This window comes from Lepisma saccharinum, chromosome 16, assembly GCF_977018435.1.
Source record: "Lepisma saccharinum chromosome 16, izLepSacc3.1, whole genome shotgun sequence".
Lineage (NCBI taxonomy): Eukaryota > Metazoa > Arthropoda > Insecta > Zygentoma > Lepismatidae > Lepisma > Lepisma saccharinum.
Genome location: NC_139244.1, coordinates 14862696 through 14879516, shown reverse-complemented (window position 1 = coordinate 14879516; position 16821 = coordinate 14862696). Strand labels below are relative to the sequence as shown.

The 16821-nt window shown below is 37.1% G+C and overlaps 1 protein-coding gene across 1 annotated transcript in view; it reads left to right on the top strand.

Moving 5' to 3' along the window:
- Nucleotides 1–6280, top strand: part of LOC146000273 (adipocyte plasma membrane-associated protein Hemomucin-like) — a 36009-nt gene extending 29729 nt beyond the window's left edge. Inside the window, exon 9 of the mRNA XM_083137747.1 lies at nucleotides 992–6280. The gene's annotated coding sequence lies outside the window, so the exon portion shown is untranslated. The remainder of the gene's footprint in view (nucleotides 1–991) is intronic.
- Nucleotides 6281–16821: the final 10541 nt, after the last annotated feature.

The window sequence follows — 16821 nt, the reverse complement described above, 5'->3', positions numbered from 1 at the left end:
AGGTCTTGGAGGAATTCTATTCAGAATTTAGAATATTAGAATGGATCCACTGTCCAGGAGTCATTTACGAAAATATAATTGCTGAAATAGGTCCATGTCTGCCCAAGCCCTAATAACAAGCCGTCGTCTCTACACATACTTTTTTTTTGCAGATATAGAATCGTTTTGTTTGTATCAGTTGACTTAGCTGTGAATCATGGCCAGTTGTATATTATTGTGCTTGCAGACTGTTGTTGAACAGCAAACTGTAGTTGAACAAATATCTTTGGAAGTAGTAGATACATGCTTAAGTAACTAGTAACAAAATGAAGAGTTATGTTTGTAGTTACCGTTTCTTTTTGCATGGAAATCGAGGAAAATTTTCAGCCAGATTTTTGCAATATCTTGAATCAAATGCTTTAAGATTATTATTATTATTATTAGTGGTGAAAAAAATGTTATAGTTTTATTGCCAAAATCATAACAGGATATGTCCGAAGGATATGATCTCCCACAATCATCGTGGACACTACAGCTTCTTGGCTCTACAGTAATTAACAACATTATGGTTGGGAATAAAAATGTTAACCTTCTATAGAGATTTATTTTGAATTTTTATACCTCATATTTTTAATATTTAAAAAATGTAAGGTTAGTTATGATCTAATGGAAATTAATGTCAATTTTAGATGGGGAGCATATGGGTTATAATTTGTTTACTAGAAAGTGAAGTTGAATTAATTGAGTGCTGTAATTGCTATTTTCTTGTATTATTTGTAAACTAGTGAATTATCTGGGATACTTCGGTAGCTACAGCACTTACTAATGACAGTATTTAGTGATAAGTGAATTTTCATAACTTTGTAACTACACGTGCTGTGTGTGTTAACCATTTTCACATAATTATCTTGGATGTCTGTCATGAAATGTACATCTTTTCTTGCACAATGTACAAGGGTTTATGTTTTAAGGGGTTAGTGTTGACTTTCACTACTATTGGTTTCTGTTTCAGACACCATTTCTAGAATGGATGTACAAGGCACAAGAGATAATGAAATCCCCTGAAATATTGAACTTTCTTGCCATTGAGATTGCTGGAAGTGGAAAAATTTCTTTAGGATGAAAAATGAGCAAAATCCAACTTTTCATTTTCCTTTGTTATGATTTGAAGTTTGATACTTTATTAGCTGTTACATTACAGAGATTAGACATGGATTAGAAAGAAATAGGGAAAATTGATGGATCATGAACTACTTTGCTCACAAATTCTTCTCAGTAGAAAATTCTAGAAAAACCTAGGATATATTTCCATATCTAAAAATATTTATATCAGAACTCAGTCTTTGGGATTATCATTTATATTGAAAGAGTAGTGTATCTACTCTCGCTTCAGAATGTCATATTGCATTAAAAAACAATGCAAAATATTGAAAAAAGAAAATACGAATTTGATGTATTTGTTTCCAGTGTTTGTTGATTTTTATGTTAAAGAGTCTGCATAAGATCCCAATATATTTTCATTGAAGTCAGTTCTTGAATTTGGAAATCAGATTTATTTTGATTCATAAAAAAAACATTCTACAGTAACATGTTTTACAGTAATACAATGAACTCCCAAAACACCGGTTGATTGATGCATATAGCATTTTTAAAGGAATCAGGGTTTTTTCTTGAACGATTCAGTTAGAAGGGTTCAAAAATATTTGTAGGTTGAAAGATTAGTCTCATGGTATAATTTGACGTAAGTCATAGTTTGCCTTGGATGGAGTAAAATTTCAAAAATGAAAAACAATTCTTTCTGTGTAACTTCAAGACTGAAATAACTATTTTTTTTATTTTTAGATATAATTTTTTCCATGTTATGATATTATTTTGTTTTCAATGTGTTCCCAAATTTGCTCGTAGAAAAATTATAAAATGCTTCTGTATTTTGTATGTATACATGTTTCTCAATACTTTGGCTGAATTAGTTAGTCTCAGGTTATTTTTGATGTAATGTACTTAATCAGTCACACAGAAGGAAAGCCATCCATGTTAAATTTTATCAGGTTTGACATTTTTAATATGATGCATGTGGCATTTTTTTCCCTTTGAAATAATATATTTGTAATGGTTTGTTGTCAAATGGGTAGGGCATTTTAATGTGTAGGATGGACCATCTCATGTTCAATGTTTTTGCAACTTAAATAGGAAGCTAATAATAGCTCCATCATAATAGTTTATATTTTCTCAATTAGTTGGTACTGGGATAGAATATATGTTAGAAAACTATGTTCATCTATTGTCCATTTTTTTCAAACACTTGAATACTTCAAGCAAAGTATGTATCACTTTTTTTTTTTGCGAGAAAATTTAATTCATTCAGCATGGCTGACATTTTGAATGACAATGACGTGAAAGACCTTATACCAGTGTCAAGACTGTAAAAAATGCTCTGTGTGTGTGTGTGTGTGTGTGTTTCTTTGCTAATATGAACACCATATGAAAAAAAATTAGTAAACTTTTTTTTTTGTACTCCATATTTTAAATAATACACTAGCTCTTGAAGTATTACACTGATTCCAAAGTTCTCGGACTCTTAGAAAATCATTTTTTTTATTAAGGAAAACATACAATTGTTCATTCATGGGAATAAATGGTGCCACTATCATCTTGGCCTATCTTCTAATAATTGTTGAATCCACCATAACAGCCAAAATCTTATTAACCCCTTTCTCGATCTTGCTGCTTGTTCTTGTTATATCGAGACACCTGTAATAAGACATAATGAGAATGTTGTAAGTGTCAGAGAACTTTTGAATCATTTTAGTAGTAGTATATAGTGCTATGCAAAGCAAATATTCTCTGAGAAATATTAATTTTTGTATAATAAAATACCCAGGGGAGATCGGAACTGCAGCATGAAGAAACAGTTAACATGTTAAAAGAGTATGTGTTTATTCTGAAAGATTTTTTTTTTATATATAAATTTACAATTATTTGTTTAATTATTTTCTTCTAATTGCTGGGAGGAAAAGAAATTCAATTTTCCCTCTCTCTAATGTTACTACATTGGTAGTTTCTGATGCATATACTGCAGCTTTAAATTGTTAATGTTGACTTGATTTTCTATTAAGCAGACAATTCAATTAGTGTCATATTAGCTTTAAAGAAACAGACAATGAACTGCCGAATATTTCCATGATTATGTTTCCAGGTGAATGGTATATGTACAGAGTTATTGAGTTAGCAATTTTTGCAAAAAAGAAAGTATGTTACCTTTATAGTTATACATATTGTTTCTACATGTAGTATTTTGTAAGGATTATTGTTTAATGATATGTTGTGAGATTATAAAAAAATATGCTCAAATGCTGAAATTATTTTTAGGATGTTTGTATTGTCCACCTTACTTTTTATATACAAGGGTGAGTCAAATGATAAGCTTAAAAGCATGACAACAATTTATAGAGCAGACTGTACAGTTGTGCCCATTCGTTGAAAAACAGGCAGATGGGAACCAAGCCATCCAGGGTTCGATGCCCGGTCATTCCTGCACAGTACACATAAACAAATGTAAAATGTTACTGAAATGATAGAAAAGGAGGGGGTTGTGTGGGAAATTATATATGAATTCTGAATGTTAAAGTGTAATTATGGGTATATTTATATATTTATATATGCCTATTGTGTGAGGATGTCAAATCCACCACTTTCTTTCGATTTCGGTCACACTTACTTCGATGTGCTGTCAGTAATGCATCCATTATCGTCCGTGAGGGAACCTGCCTCTCCCCTGCAGGCACTTTCGCAAGTGTCCTTGATACCGACCACAGCGGTGGGGAAGCTTCTCCCACTGGCCCTGTTACACAATCTGCTGCTTCTTGGGGGTGTCAAATGCACTGCAACGATGCAACGACCCCTACACATGCATCAAGCCTAGGGAGCACACGTCTCAGTTCACACCTATCAATCTCTCCCTTCTGCAATTTGCGAGTCATGGCACGAACCGCGGACAAGTTTGAGTTTTTCACTCTCGGCAGGGAGGTGACGTGGAGAGACACTTCCTTCTCACCTAACTTGTTACATGTATACTTTTATATGTAAAAGGATGTATGTTTATCTCGTAACGGAAACTATTCCGTTCATCATAACATAAATGTTAAATGCAATACTCTTGAGCACTAACGGACACTGATCTTTTTTTTTGCACAACTTGTTAACATAGATTTTTCGGTACAACTTCTTGACACAAACTGAATTAACTGCCTGCCAAAATTCACAGTTCGGTGTGGAATGTGAAAGGTTCAGTTCCTATTGGGTGACGTGACAGGAGAAGGTAGGTTCAGGTAGAATGGAAATTTTTGAGATTGGAGGACAAAGGACTAGGGGTTTCGGAAGTGAAAGTGGACAAATATAGCCATCCCCTTTTATGGGTGCACAAAAGGGGCAAAGCAAATGACCTTTGTTTGGCTTCACTGTGAAACAGACTTGGACTTGGTGATGTGCGGATGTTCGATACAATAATAGTGAAAATGAATGATCACATAAATTGATAACAATATGCACACAGTGTTCATATTTTACGTGGGGCATCATATATTATTTACAAAATATCTGGAAGGCTGTAGCACTGCTCAAACGAGCTGCAAAATATAATTTTGCCATTTTAAAGATGTCTGCTCCACTATGACTTACACCAGTGCAGAGTAGTGTTTCTTACTCTGAAAAGAATACAGAATTTTTAGACAAATGAATATTATGTATCGCTATGCATGACTACCATTCCAGTAAGTTTAAGAATGGAGGAGAATGTCTCGCAGAGACATCATTTCGTGGACAAATGGGTGGAAAGATTTTCTCAAAGCTAGATATGTTACATTCATGCTTAATCTGCACTGGAAAAGATACATAGTGAACAACGATTGTCTGAATAAAAATAGCAAATTTGTGCAATCCTCCTTGCACAGATCTGTGAGAGAAAAATATATGTTTTCATTTGACAGCTCTTCTAATGCAGTGAAGACAGACATATCAGTTGGTTTAAAGGGGAGTATCATACCAGGATAATTATTAGCAACTTATCTGATAAACATATAAGAGCACAGATTAATTGGTCCATCTTTAGTAAATAACAATGGTTTCATAATTAGAAAAAAAAATATTTCTTGCATTGAGGCATCATTTTGGTGGATTGTCCTCCCAAAGTCTTTTATCAGGTCTTAGAAGTAAAAGAAAAATTCTACCTGGTGCTATTAAGTGCACCAGCTTCTATTTAGCTGGCTGTTAGTGAAAACATGAATACATATACAGTATCTTGTACTAAGTATTATATAAATTATAAACAACTTAAGTGTTGTAGTATGGGTTAAGTTTTGCCTGGATGTTAAGGGTGTGGCATAAAAATGGGCTTTTTTAAATGCAACGAAACTAATGCTACGTTTTATTTTTAAAAAGATACAAAACTACATCCTTACACAAAGTATGCACAGTCAAGTTCGCGTTTTGAAAATTACATTCTACAAGTGACCACCATTTAATTGTTGACACTAAGACGATCAGCAACATAAATCGTTCATGGCATGTTCCAACATCTGAAACCCGTCTGTTTCCGCTTCAATGCATTTCATTGCCGTTCCTGTAGCTTCAAAGTTCTTCACCCACATCCTGATTGCATTGGTCGATGGAATGGCATCATGCCTTTCAAGATTAAAACATTTAAAATAACGTCGATGTTCTCATCTTGCAGCAAAAACAGAGTCACCATTTTTATTAAACACACTCACAACTACAGCACGTTGAGCTCTGATTTAGCGATGCATTTCTGTAAATGGCATACATTGGTGATGCGAATGACAATAAGTGTTGCCAACACCATTACAGAAACTCTCCCAATGAAAAGAAGCAACACATTTTTATGCCACATCTTCCAAGAAATTACCTTAATATCTATACCAACTTTCCCCAAAACTTTCAACGTCTGGGTGTACAGAGCCTTCAATGTGTTGTCAGATAATTCATGGTTATGCTTAAGCTGAACTGAACAAGACTACAGTATAAGCATATATTTGTTATTGGTGTGTGTGTATGTGTGTAATTGTTATATTTCCCATTTTGCTTTTTCTTAAGAAAGAGCTGGTACTGTTGCATTTTTCCAGCCTATTTTTCTACATTGTGATGACTGAAGCTGTTGTATCAATAAGGAATTGCCATGAATAAAATCTAAAGTTATATTTGTTGATATATCTTTGTATAGCAATTTCGAGCATAACTATTTTTTGTATGTATTGCCTTATTCTTTAATAAATACAGGTTGTTGGAAGGAGTGTTTTTTATTCATGTAAAAGTTCAGAATACCTGCATGTTCCCGATTTTTGTCCTGGATAGACAAACATGAAATATGGTAACATTACTTGACTTCCTCTGTACTCAGAGGAGTGGTTGCCTCATGATCTTACCACTAAATGTTCAAGGTTTTAGATCCCTTCATCAGTTCCATGTAATTATGGTTCATTCTCATTGTTGTGTGATGCAAGTCGTTGGACAAGTTCTTTTAACCCTTCTTCAATTAAATCAGAATTAGCTCTTTATTTGTCTTGGACCATTTGCTGTCTGATGATGAATGCTGCTGATCCATTTTATGAGACCAGGAACTACAATAACTGCAAAAATGTATGTAAACTGTGGAAAAATATGATTCTGTTTCATTAAAAAAGAAGAAGAAAAAGACACATTCCCACGTAGATGCAAGCACAAATGCTCTGCTACAGTGGCTTCCTTGGTAAGTGTTTGACCACCCACCCTACATTCTGGACCTTGTCCGATTGGTCTTTCCAAGACTGTCTTCAATCCCAGGCAAACTTTCTTTGATAAAAAGATATGTATCTTTCAAGATATTTTATTTGTTTGTTTGTTTTCTTTTACAGTATGCAGCTCAACAGCAAATTGTTAAAGGGTGCTCCCCCCTTTCGTTTAGTCATACCTTACAATTTTCCTCCCCAGGCCCCTCATTCGGAGGCATGTTTTTACTGCTGTCTGCAAAGATCTTATTATATAATACCAAGTAACTTGCTGTTCTCATGCCATGAGTTGTGAGGTATGTTACGGTTGTCATCTCTATTCTGCAGATAATATTACTCTATACCCAACTGTATTGGTGTCATGAGAAATCTGGTCCACCAGCATGGTTACCAGGTGCAAGAAAATTTAGTCAAAAGTAAAATTTCAGGACAAAATTATGATTTAATTTTTGATGGGACACCACACACTGTGTGTAATATTTGCTCCCTTTTTAAAACGTTTTGTACAGCCAAGGAAAATTGTCAATCGCTATTTTTATTTTTTTATTCTGCGTCCTGTGCTTTTAAAGGAATGGAATTATGTTGCTTTGAAGCAGGTTGTGGCCTCTACCTACAGACGTTTATATTTCAATATCATCAGAGTGTGGAAAACACAATGAAAATGGCGATTCACAATAAATTTGCCTTTTTTTTTTCTGGCCGTTGGGTGTACACAATAGAATGATTGTTGTATCCAATTTACAACTCTTGATGTAATGATGGAAGGTTTAAGGCATCATCCCAGCATTCACTAGAACAATGGAATAGAAAACTTTATCCTAATCGCTAGTCAAAGTGAATAGGGATAGTATCAAGTAGTGCTCGAAATGAGGGGGATGGGTTGGTACCACCCAGCTGTCATTGTCACCATGTTAAACCTTAGGCACATCGCCTCAACTAGCACCAAGGCTTGACCAAACATCCCTCTAGCTAAGAATTTACACTTCAATCGCTGGTATCAAGACAAGACTTGGTAGTGTATCGTCCTTGTCCAAGTTGTAAATCCCTGTACAGCTGAAGAAATCTCAGCGTATGTGAGAGAATGGAGAAGAAGGCAGCGTACTGCAACTTTGGGAGAATTCACACCGAAGAAACACGCAACACGAAACATGTGTCGCTTGGAAGCCAACACTCAGTAATCAATGCAACATTTCGAACCAAAGAGACACGGCAAGATGCACGTGTCGCGTGTCGCTTATGTGCCTCTCAGACTGTACCTTTTTCTCAATACCGTGCATTGTGTTGCTTCAGTTTCATGTTCGCACATGCGCAGCGAATGCTTCATTCCAAAGAGCTGTATTTAGACTCTAGAACAGAGCCTAACCGGCATTATGTTTGAACCTATAATTTATTGATATAATAAAGTATCGATATGTACAATGTTTTAAGATTTAAACACAACGTTCATTTAGCTTTATCAAGTTTTTTGATGCAGTTATCTATCGACTAATTTGCCTTCAACATCGTGAAAAGAGGCCTTGTTTTGGCCATTTACCTGACTGCTTTTATTTGAAAAAGTCAGCTTATGGAGGCACTTTAGTCCAAACTATATTAGTTAACATGGTAAAGTACTCTAGTGCATTGTTTTTCAACCACCGGGCCGCGACCCGATACCGTGCCCTCGTATCAACTATACTGAGCTGTGAAATGTTCTGCTGAAACTGGTTGACAACTATCATAATCCCAATATCATATTTGAGTTGTGAGTTTTCGTTTTTTAAGTCCATTTTATGCACAAAAAGACTAATCAGAACTGGATCTGCCCGGTGCCTCCCCGGTTATCGAACCCGGGATCACTTAATTACAAGGAGACGACGTTACCACTTTGTCTTCCATATTTTTATATTTGTCAACAAATATATACATGTAATCAAACTATTATTACTCTTATGATTATGCTAGAATTTATCAATATTTAATTTCATAGGTACATGTTAATTCATGCATAAAATCTTCAATACTGTAAAGATTTACGAGGAAAATTCTTCGTCTAAGGGCATTGACTTAAAAAGATTATCGTGACATGGTTTCAAGAAGGTTGAGAACCATTTCTCTAGTGTTTAGGTATTCGCTTGATTCAGGCTGAAAAGTCTAGCGTATACAGTTTGATTTCAGTGCATATTATTTCTCAGTTTTCTCGTGCACAACATGGCTCTCCCAAGTTTCGATAACTTGCACAAATTTTACAACGCAGTTTACATGTAACAATGTCTCTTGTTACGTTATTTTCGGGTGACTAATAAACTGATTAATGCAATTATATCGGTACCGTCATGCAAGCTGAGCAAAGAAACCAAGTGTCGCTTGCATCTTGTCTCTTCGGTGTGAAACACTCGTGTCGCATGTTGCATGTTTCTTCGGTGTAAATTCTCCCTTATGGAGGTCATTGGAATCGTGTTCAGCTGGGGGTTTCTTTACGAACATGAACAGCCCAATATAGCACAGTATTGTCTACGCATTGATTCCCATAAAATGCCTTCACTCTTGGATGAATGTCAATTTGTAGCATATTTTCTGCGGTTAGAAAAACTATCACGGCACGCTACTTCAGGTGCTCCACCGACGTTGCATGGTTACATGCTGCCATTTTCCTTGCTATAGTTCAGCACCCCCTGGTGATAGAAGTTTGAAACCTTCCATGGAGAAGTAGGAAAGTCTTATAAATGCAATGTATGGTTGCTCAAAATCCAAAATGCGTTTACAAGGTAACAAAAACAATAAAAACATAGGAAGCTTTAATTTTCAGCATGCCCTCGTATATATACTTTATTGCAGAGCTATTTCGGATTGTAATGTTGTTGTTGATTGACATTCCAAATTATAGTTTGCAGAATTTTAACACAAAATGTTAATAAGAAATTAAATTATGCATATCATATTTAATGGAAAATATTGAATTTTTCGCGAGTTTTGTATCTCTTAAACCAATTGAATCTCAAACTCATTTTTTTTTACTGAAGTTGCTTATCATGGAGTACTGTATTGTGTACAAATTTCAGTTTTTTAAACAACTGCTCATCAGAGATATTTAACCCTCAACTTGGAATTTTTTTTAACGAAAAGCACATGTTTATGACCCTGTAGCAAAAGAAGGATTAAAGTTTCAAGCTTCAAATAATTTTGACACGCACTATTGGTACACAGGTACTTGCACAAAAAAATCAAGTGTTAAACAAACTTCCTTCCCCCTAAAAAGAATGTCCAAAAATGACATTTTGAGTGATTAGGATACACAACTTTGGCCTTAAAATCTATTATGAAGTAATAATATTGATGATATTATACACAAATATAATTGTAGCCTATAATATGCTTAACATCACAGATTTTGTCTCATTGTCGTAGGACTTACCAGAGCTGAGATAAAGAAGGTTGCCGCTGATGCTTAGGAATGGAGAAAATGACGCGCGCTATAATAAAAGAATGCAGGAACGTCGTTAGGGTTGCACGGGAGGCACTGGCCCCGACAAACGCCCACGTGGCTCTGGCGAACTGTTCTGTATTTGCTAGAAATTTTACTTTGATGACAAATATTGCAAAATAATTCATCAGTAAATTTTGCTTGCAGTTTGAAACACTTCTTCAATTTTCAGTAGCACGAAATTTTCTTTCTTATTTCCCTGTTTCTTGCTTGTTGAACACAAACAGATGTATTGGGACGGGATGCAGTTAATGGTTTTGTGGTCCGCCCCGGTCAGGGAAGTCTGAGACCTATTAAAGATGCACTTTTCGTCCCTGCTGCACACCAGATCCAGAATCCCCCCAAAAAACGCATTTTCTCTTCATCTGGCCCTGCACTGGCACCATGGGCGCCGAAAGGACGACACAAAGAGGAAGATTTAGCTGCGGGTGGCTAGAACTTTCTGGTTAAATATTTTATGGCTCAGAAAAGATATCCCCATGCGTTCAACTTCCAAGAACAGAATTTTATTGCTTGTCCCTTTTTCGGTGCGGGAATGACATAGCGGTTCTTCTCACATGCACTCAACCCTCCTGCTAATGACCTGTCCTGCAAAGGAGGGAAACAAAGAGAATAATAGGATTCTCTTTGGAGGGAAAGGCCACTTTCTGAAAAATCGGAGAAACATTGAAGCGGTCGGTTCATCTGTTGATTTGGTGGACAATTTATGTCTGTCAGATAGTTTGAAGTAGGGTTTGTGGTCTGATCGTTGGTTAACTTCTGTAAATGCGAGAAGATAGAATCACGAAGTGTTTTATCTCGTTTTCCTGCAACGCGAGTGAAATGTCGAATGATAAGCTGCCAGATTGTCTTCCTCTGGAAACAATGCATCAGGATCGACTGATCAACCAAATGTCCAACATAATGACTTTCTAAAAGAGAGTGTGACTACCACACAAGGTCCTGGGTTCGACTCCCACGGGGGTTGACCTCATGTATAATGAAGAATAAACCACGTTTCAATTAAGGAAGAAAACTAGGTATGTAGCAATTTTTTTACAACCGTCTGCATGCTGTATAAGTATTATATGTTCCAAAATTTGTATATCTTTCTGACTTTGTGATTTTTCTTCATTTAGCCTCCACCTGCAAATGCAGAAGCTGTTGCTGCTTAGGTGGCAAGGTTGACTAGACATCCAACTATAATTAATCCTAGTCATACAGCGAATAATGGTTTATATAATATAATCGAGTTATGGTGAAGCAAATTACTTATCAAGCATTTTCTGTTTATATTTGTTGTGCAGTACACTACGATGTCAGGAGTCCTGAGTTCGAATCCCGGACTGGCCGTGTGTGTTCTTTATGATGGTCCTTTCATCAATTTCACATCACTCATTGTCATCTTCATCTTCACGATTAGTCAAAAAGTGTCAGAAAAGCGAAGTAAAATAGACCAAATCAATCATTTATATATTTATATATTACACCGCTTTTCTACCTCTTGGGTTATATGCGACGATGAGGATGAATGATGAGCCGAAGGAATGGCGATGGAACAGTTATGATACAACCATACCTGTCCAAGGTCCGAACCTTGGACCTCTGGTTTCGTGGCGTGTTATACTCAGTGGAATGCTTAGGAAGAAAAACTGTAAAAGTAGGGTGAAAGGAAGCAACATTGTACGATGCATAAAAAGCTATGTTTAGTTCTTCTAAAACCTTACAATTATCGAGTTCGTGTTTTTAAGTCCACTTTATTCACAGTAAGGCTAATTGGGATTGGACCTACAGTTTAAAGTAGGATCCGAACCACTATGTGCCTCCACCGGGTATCGAACCCGGACCCCTTGATTACAAGGCGGCGACGCTAACACTGCGTCATCGAGGAGGCCCAGAAATACTTACAATTAGTCAGTAAAATCAATATTGAGGGACAAGGCCTGCGAAGAGTTCTTTCATTCGGTTGCGCGTGGTCATCACATGGAGTCCCATAGTTTCGAGAACAGAATTTGCGTCCATATCGCTTTCAAGTATTTCCCAAATTGTCCTCACGATGTTGGAACAGCACAGAAATTTTGGAACTAATACATACAAGCAGGCACATACCAGGGAAGGGGCTCGGGGGCTGCAGTCCTTTCCAGAAATCCAACAAATATCTGATTTAAATAATGTGTAGTAGTCATTAAATTTACTTCATTAACAGGATTAAACATCTTGTGTATATGGTAAGTTGCAATATACCGAAAAATTCATCTTCAGCGCATTTACCCCTCCCCCCAACTTTTTCGCCTTTAGATGACGGCTGCCGATAAGGGATAAGCCCCTTCCGAAATCAAATTCTGGCTACCGGCCTGACGACCAGGGATCGGATCTTGTACCTTTCGATTGATTGATTAATTGAACTGGTGTTTTAAGTCCATTTTATGCACAGTAAGGCTAATCGGTACTGGACCTACAGTTTAAAGTGGGATCCGAACCACTACGATTCTCCACCCGGTATTGAACCCGGGACCCCTTGTTGAACCTGCTGCACCAAAGACGAGAGCATAATCATTTGAGCCTGTGGGAACTTTGTTTTATCCAGTGCCATCATATATTCAGTTTTCTACACACAAATAAGATTAATTTTAAGAAATTAGACGTGTGCATAAAATTTCTTACCGCCATCATTCTCCAAGTGAACAATCAGATGCCATAGAAGACTCGGGCCCGCCCTATAGAATCGTGCTTAACGCGGTCGTCTTGAACTACGAGATACTGGATTCGATTCCGGTATAAACTGTATACATGCGATGCCTAGGTTGAACTCATTATGCATACATCCTATGTGCATTCTAAAACCATGGAAAAGGGTTTTATCTACTTCTCAATTTTCTTAGAGCAAATTTACAAATCTAAAGACTAATAACATTGTTCTTGGTGTATCAGCCATTAAGTTAATAAGTTGATTCTGCATTTAGTTTCCCGAATAATGACTGTGGATTTCGCGAGTCTATATCCGTAGACTGTTGGGCGCTACAGAAGAATATGCTGTTCCTTTCCAATTTATTGATTGATTGAGTTGGTGTTTTAAGTCTACTTTATATATCGTAAGGGTAATCGGGACTGGTCCAACAGTGTAAAGTGGGATCCGAACCACTATGAGCATCCACCGGGTATCGAATCCGGAACCCCTTGATTACAAGGCCACGATGCTACCATGCGCCACCGAGGAGGTCCTTGCTCCTTTCCAAGACTCTCTCTCTCTCTCTCTCTCTCTCTCTCTCTCTCTCTATATATATATATATATATATATATATATATATATATATATATATATATATATACAGGGAGGTTATTTCAGTCGTTCACCGCCAGCGATTCGGCCGTTCGGCGGACTCTTCATGCAACAGGTCCCGGCAAATTGCGTTCAGGAAGTCCGTAACAGAAACCGCTTGTTTTCTAATGTTTCCACTTTTCACAATTACAGTTACAATTACAATTGAAATAAGCACGTACCTTGTCGCAAGGATGCTGGAAAAGGTGTCCTCTTAAATACAAATATTTCTGGCACCTTATTTCTGACATCTAATCTTAGATTAGACGTCGCTACTTTATCTTCAGTTGACAGAAAGGGAAGACAGCATCCCGGCGCATAAAGCAAACCGAAAGCGTAAAATGATATTTAAAAGTAATAATAATGATGATCACTAACCTCCTGTGTTATAAGAGATGTTGAAAATCACCTCCTTTAACAGCAATACAACACGTTTCTTAGGTTCAAGAGATCCTGTCTATCGTAATTCCCTGACCACTTTTCTGCAAGAATTCGTTTTCACGTAATTATCGTACATAAAAACTCTCTGTTCAAGACTATATTTGTTTAACGACATAACTAATGAATGAATAACAATTAACACACAATAAAGCACTAGCACACCAACTCAATAACACAGTATAAAAAAGACGCGTACTGATAAACGCAAACAGAAGTGAGCATGAGGGTACGTTACACTCACGACGTCTGGTAGCCGACAGTGTTGCTAACCATTTTTCGGCAATGTCCCTACAGACGTAGTCAAAATGTCCCTACAGACGTACTCAAAATGTCCCTACAACTGACCAAATGTCCCTACGCCAAGTAAAGCGACTAAAAAAATTATCACCTCATGAGCATGCAAAACAGAAGATAAAATATACACATTTACTTACCAAATCTTTCTGCTCGGTGCTTCCACAATTAATGAAGGAGCGAATTTACATTTGCCTATCCTAACTTAACCTAACCGTACCTGGAAGCGGCCCCGGCGCCTACCCAGCGTCGAATAACATGGGTACCTGGGGGAAACCCTGGGGGGTAAAGGCGGTCAGGGGCGTGATGCTGATCACATCACCCCCACTCACGACCGGATCAAGAAAGTGTGGGGCGTTACCCTCACACCCCCTATACGCCTTCATGGCGTGGTGCTATGCACAGGGGAACACTTTACCTTTTTTGTACCTGAATGGTTCGTGGGGCTATCCGTCAATGGTTTGTTGGGCTACCCGTTTTTCGAGCCCAAATTTTAACTATGTTTGCCTTGCCTAACCTAACTTAACCTAACCTTACCGAGAATGCTCAGTGGGGCTATTCCTGAATGGTTTTGCGGTAATTGTGATTACGAACCGATAAAAAATATTTTTTTCGTAGCACTTTAACATCATCGAAGACGCCATTTTCGTATCCTGCAATTTTATGATTGATGTAATGTTGCCAAATTTACCTGTAATCAAATCAGTTCTTCTACATCGTGATTGTCGCTGTCACATGTAAGCATGTTCTTTGGGCAATATACTGAAATGAATAAGTTTATTAATTAGCCCTCCTGCACACTCCACCTAACAATCTGTATAACATTAACAACTTTTTTACTGTTCTCTTCAGCTATTCTTACACAATCCATGCTCTCCAAGTATGAAATCAACAGTGTGGCAACGCTGTAGACAGCGTAACTAATTGTAATTTGTTCATATCAACAAATATGGCTACCATACTTGTATACGGAGAATCATTGCGAGAATTGAAATGCTTATTTTACAACTTTTACACGTTAATTAACATTTTTTCCCCCTCACCCCAACATGTTAACTTGAGATAAATCATCACGAATAATTATTTCGTGAGTATAAGACGTAGCATAGAAATTACAGAAGGGTCCGGTATTGGAAATTCTTGCCTTAATGAATAATAGGGGTGTGCGGGACAGAATTTTTTGGGTCGGGACTGGATCGGGACGGTAATTTTTTTAAATCCCGACATTCGGTACTGAAAAATTTGCAATTTCCCGACCAAGTCGGAAAATTTTCGGGACGGGAAATGTTCGAAATTTCCCGAAGCACTGGAAATCTCGAATTTTACAAGTCATTTTCACTTTAAGTGATTGTTTTTGCATTTCTAGAATAAAAACTTACAATTTTCGATAAGTTCCAGAAACTTACAAGGCAGAAAACGTCGAGAATTAACGACTTTTTAAAGTAAAGGATCCCGCACACCCCTAATGAATAACGTTGAGTCGTTTACTGTTGATTATGTTATTTGAAGTCATACATGCTGCTGCTGTGCAGAGATAGATGTTGGTTGGTGATGCTGTATTTCCTGCAGTCTTTAACAATTCTGGTCCCATTTTATTTCCCTTTTTTTGTTTTTGTATCACTTAACATTGAAAATATTCTTTCCGTTTCCGCTTTAGAATGTGGCAATGTTAGCACTATTTTCGCGAGAGTGGAAATGTTTTCAAAAAGGAACTTGCCTTGAAAGTTTTTGGTAACCGATAACATGTTTCAAAATTCTGATGGAGATTTGTTAGTTAGTTCTTTTTTTCTCCTCTTCGCTAAAGTATCCAGATAAACTAATTCATAAAATGTCATTTACCAAGATTGAAAAAAGTACCTACGTTTTCCCTCATTTGGCAAAATCTGTCCCTACGTTCCTACGCGGGCGAAATTTAGTGAAAAGTCCCTATGCTTAGGGACATGTCCCTACGGTTGGCATCACTGCCGACACGTGCAGTATGAAGCGCCCTCTCGCGGCTGACAGACAACTCACCCAACCCCCGATAAGCTGCCGGCTCTGTCGCGACAACTGAGGATAAAGTAGCGATGACTAATCTAAGATTAGATGTCAGAAATAATGTGCCAGAAATATTTGTATTTGGGAGGACACCTTTTCCAGCATCCTTGCGACAAGGTACGTGCTTATTTCAATTGTAATTGTAACTGTAATTGTGAAAAGTGGAAACATTACAAAACAAGCGGTTTCTGTTACGGACTTCCTGAACGCAATTTGCCGGGACCTGTTGCATGAAGAGTCCGCCGAACGGCCGTATCGCTGGCGGTGAACGACTGAAATAACCTCCCTGTATATAATGTATGTATACAGTATAGGCCTATATGGTGTAGGGTCATTCAGGGACATCTCAACAACTTATGAGAAATCTTGGAATAACCGACTCATTTTTGCACATTTAATGACTACATTTTGTATACATGTATATGAATATGCCATTGACTTATTTGAAAAGTTTGGAAGAGACATGAATGTAATAAAAGTTACAAATACAATAAAAATAAAAGTATGCAAAATGTCCATTTCTCCCTAAGCTA